Source organism: Brassica oleracea, unplaced genomic scaffold, assembly GCF_000695525.1.
Source record: "Brassica oleracea var. oleracea cultivar TO1000 unplaced genomic scaffold, BOL UnpScaffold01208, whole genome shotgun sequence".
Taxonomy (NCBI): Eukaryota; Viridiplantae; Streptophyta; class Magnoliopsida; order Brassicales; family Brassicaceae; genus Brassica; species Brassica oleracea.
Window position 1 is genome coordinate 14,351 of NW_013617759.1, and position 5,126 is coordinate 19,476.

Consider the following 5,126-nt stretch of genomic DNA (forward strand, 5'->3'; position numbering starts at 1 on the left):
GCAAAACAAAAGGCTGAGAACATAGAATGTTCTGTTGCAGATTTAATGGATAAAATCATCTAAATGAATCATTGCAATTGCTTAGATGAAGATTTATAACTATTTATAAAAATCATTACCATTTTTAAAAAATAACCATTGTAACTACTTTAAGATCTAAATGATCATAGAAGACTTTTGAAGAATCACATACAAACATTAGAATTTCTTTTTATATTTATGTATCTTAGTTTTGATAAAACATAAACTTTACTTATCATAAAAAGAGATTTGTGTAACCTAATATTTGACAAAAGTCAAAATTCATTAAAACAATTGTTTCATTTATAGTATTTTTAAATTGAGATGTTAAACTATCCTCATTTTTGTTACATGCTTTAGATTTAATTAATTGTTAGTATAATTACAAAGAACTTTTTGTTTTAAGTTACCAAAACAACATATGATATTTCCTTTGCCTTTTGACAAATTTTCAAATTCTTTAATTTAAAACTATTACTTTATTTTTATGTACATTAAAAACATTATATGTATTTCAACTGGTGTATTATTTAAGTGGTTTATTTTTGTGAAAAGATTTTTTGAAGTTGATTCTTTTGCTAAATCAGCTTTGTATGCTCCTTAAACCTTGGATTTAAAGTAGTAATGAAAATATGGTTTGGTCAAGGAAAAAAAAGGGCATACCCCATCTAATTCAAGAAAATGCCTAGAGATCAAAGTCTAAATTAAGAGATTTACATTTATTGGTAAGAAGTTTACTCTGAATCAAATCCTTGGCGAGGAACATTAGGAAACTGCACAACAAGACAAGGATGACACCCAAGTAGCATTTATTAGATGATTGCACGTGCTAAAAATACCGATTATAGGTAAGAAAAATACAAAGTGAATCTACTATTTTATCACTGTATATGGGCTTTGCTGCGACAAGGATGCCTTTTTGTTATGCCAATGTCAAGACCTGAAACTGAGTCCTCTATAAAATACTTGTTGAGATGAAGGGCTCCCAAACTTTTAAAAGAAAGATTTGAAAATAAACTTCATCGATATAATAAAGTTGTAAGTTTGAAAAAAAAAAAAAAACTTCATCGATATCATCGATCTCATATATCATATATCTTGGTAGTCTGTAAGCAGTTACTTTTCATAGCTTGCTTTAGTCCATGACTATATGTCCTCTGCTTCATCCAGTTGATCATACTAGATAAATATCATATTTATAGAATACGATTGACTCCGATAAATGCCTTGGCAGTGAAATAGTAAACACGCAAGAGAGGAATTAATTTTAATTTCTACATTACAGAATCAAAAAAAAAATTTGTGTTGAGACAGCTGTCCCGTAGATTAAAGAATCCGCAAAGATTAAACAAAAGGTTGATATTCCTAATACTGAAGATGAACTTCTTGTCTAGCCAGTCTTTACCATTGTCTCAACCGATATTACTAATAAAAATGTATATCTATTGTTCTATAAATTCAAAAGTCAATTTATATTTAATTTGTTATATACATTTTACATCCTTTTCCTTATGTTGTTGAATTTTTTATTTTAAGCTAATATATTCAGTATTTAAATGAAAAAATAAAAAAGTATTATATATATAATTATTAAATATATACAATTTATGAATATTAAATAATTTAGTTTTTAGTAAAGGATTTTGACTGTCCGCGCGAATGCGCGGATTTGTTTCCTAGTATATATAAAGAACAAGGTCATAATTGTCCCTTTAGTGATTGTAAAACTGAAAAGTTGTAGCATGAAATTGGTAAACATGTAATTTCCCCTACTATTAAAGCAAAATCCCTCCTAGGATTCTTCTGCCCTTAGTTTTAGAATTATTTACAATGGCAATTTATTACTTTTTTAGATTTTTTTAAAAATTAATTTGCCGGCCGTATTTCCATCCAATCAAAAGTCATGTATTTTGTTATCCAATAACATTTAAGCAATATTTAATAATCCAAAATTATATATTACTAGTGGCTTGCCTGTGCTACGCGCGGGATATTTGTTAATTGTGTAGTATAATGGTTGATATTTGTAAGAAAAAAATACAAGTGTTAATTTTGTGAATCTACGGATGGACGTTTGGTATTAGATAATTAAGGCTCCGAATAGTAACTGCGGTTTCAGCGGTGTGGGACAAGCGGTTTCAGCGGTGTGGGACAAGCGGTTCAACTGCGGTGCGGTTCTAACAGTTATAAAAACGTATAGATATATGGTATATGTAGAGATTTTTTGTTATTGTTAACTGCGGTGCGGAACGGGTGGTTGTAAACATTCGGATCCTAAATTGGTGGTCAAATTCAAATTGTGGTCATTTATTCTTTTTAGTAGTAGTAGTATTGAAGCAATGTTCAGACTCACTTAAGACAAGTCGCAGACACATGAGTGATCAAATCTTATGTTAAATGGAAACTTTACCAATAAAGGTAGTGATTTTTTGAAATTTCTACTTTCTATGAACAAAAAAATATTTGTACAGATTTAAGAAGTATTAGGTGACACTCTCTTTCTCTATGTTGTCCATCACTTGTTAAGAGTTATGACGCTGTTAATATTTCATTAGAATTGTATATCGATTGAATATTTAGTGGTTCTATATTACAATGCTAAGTATGAAAAAATCTATAATATAATGAGGCAGTTGCCTCACACCTGAGACGACACGTCAACATTTTGGTGGGTCCCACTTTTAAAAAGTATGAAAAAAATGTCAAATTTGTGGCTCGAACCCGGATTATTGAGATGTAAACACCAACATTTATACCACTAAACTAAGGGATACTTTGTACATTGATGACTGAAACTAATATATATTTATGGAGGTCGGAAACTTTTGCTTCTTCGGTTTTCTCTGTGGGCCGGGCCTACAAATGTATTATGAGTTTCATTTTTAAATGAGGTTCATCACGTTATATGAAAAAACAACAATTATAGTTTTTTTATATTGTAAACTGTCTTCATTTAACATGAGATTAGGTTCTTTTCATCATTGTCTTAGACAAGTCTGAAGAGTCGCGCTGTGTGTCTGTTCGTAATCTATTTTTTCACCGGTGAACTCTTTATCTCCCCATCTTAAATCGCTTGATCTTAAATGTTCCTGATTTGTAGCCTTTCTTTAAACCCTATATATATGATTATCATCTTTGATGAACCCAATTTGCATCTCCACAAAACTCATTGATTCCTCTTAGCTTTAAGGATCTTCTAGAAAATGTCTTTCTGCCTCTTCAGTTCCTCAAACCGGCGTTTCCGGCATCCGTCACTCAACCTTCGAGTCTCTCCGTGTTGGTCGTAGTAGTCAGAGCATAGCCTCTAACCTCCGCGCTTATGGAATTCTCTGAACTTCAAGAAAGACATTGAGTTTATGAGAATCACGGTTCTCTTCCTTGATGAAAAGGTAAGTTAATCTTCGATTTATCACACTTATTTAATATAATTATTTTTAATTGATTTCCTGATTCTTTGTTAAATAATATTATTTGCAGATTCTGTGATTCATNGTTCCATTGTGAAAGACTGAAAGTCGATCGTTTTGAGGTTGCTAGATGCTCAAGCATGTACAAGATAATTGATCATACATTCCTCATTTGTTTCATTTCACCAACTATTATTGATGAAGTACTATTATTGATGAAGTCATCACGGGTGCTCCTGAGATCAATCTCCAATCATAATTAGACGATTTGACAATTTCCAAGCCATTGCGAACACAAACCTAGAACTCTCAGGTATATTATTATATTGCATCTGAGTTTATAATATGTTTTGTTATCATAAATGATATTTAAACTCGCAGATGTAGTTGAGCAAATCTGTTCTGTCCAAGGCTCTGACCTTAGCAAAGAAACAACTAGAGTCGTTATCCATCTCCTAATTGATCCGTAAGAAACAATCAACACACAATTCTCTTTATACTATTATCTATATTGTGCTAACATCAATAATCAAAAATATTTCCTACCCAAATTCTGTGGTCGTCTATTTTTCTCTCTTACTTATCAAACTAATTTTACACAAATCTTTATTTTACAGCTTAAAAGAAACCACAACAACCCAAACAATCAAAACATCAAAAACTAGAATTCCAAAAAAGACGAATCATTAATGATCACCTCTCCTTTTTGTCTAATCTTAGAAATAAACTTCAAAACAAATATGCCAAACTAATCATTTCAACTAAAACTCAACGACACATACATCGAGTCATCTAAACAAATACAAACTACACGGCCAGCTATTTAACAATTTACAAACTTACTTTCGCAACGACACATACATCGAGTCAGTTAAACAAATACAAACTACACGGTCAGCTATTTAACAATTTACAAACTTACTTTTGCAACGAAAAAGACGAATACGACAACCAAGATCAATGAAATTACTAAACAAAAAAGCAAAGTAAGTTATGAACTATGATAAATACAACTAACAATGATTTTTGTTCACATATTCCCCATCAAATAAAAAATAAACAAACACAGCCACAACAAGAGATACAAGAGACAATCCCGACAGACACAAAGGCGGCAACAACAGCTCCACCTGCTCACTCCTCTTGTCTTATAAAAATAGCTTACATGTCCAATGTCAACAGGCCAATGCTATTATCTTCTTATGAAAAATACATAAATTCGTTTAAAACTCATTAAAGCCCAAATACTCAGAACTGTCACTCATCTTATAGTTATTTCTACAAGTCTTCATGTATTTGTTTTAAAGGTCCAATAAGAGCAACAAGTTTAAAAATAAAATAAAAAAATATTACAAACATAATAAGGATAATAAAAATTATTACTTAATACACACAACTTACACGACTAACTGGAGAAAAAATATCCAGAAACAAAAAGTATTTTCAACAACTTTAATATAATTTATGTACTCTCAACAGTACAAGAAACAAATTAAAAAGACAAACAAACAATAAGTTTCAGTGACACAACAAACAACAACACGAATTATATCAATCACATTACTAACACAGTTTAGTCCTTCATAAGTGGAGAACAATGCATACACAGTTTATCATCACAACTCTAACCCTATAACAATAAAAAAAACTTGAAAACAACTCAAAACGCAAAAATCACAACTACAATAACCCTAGCAA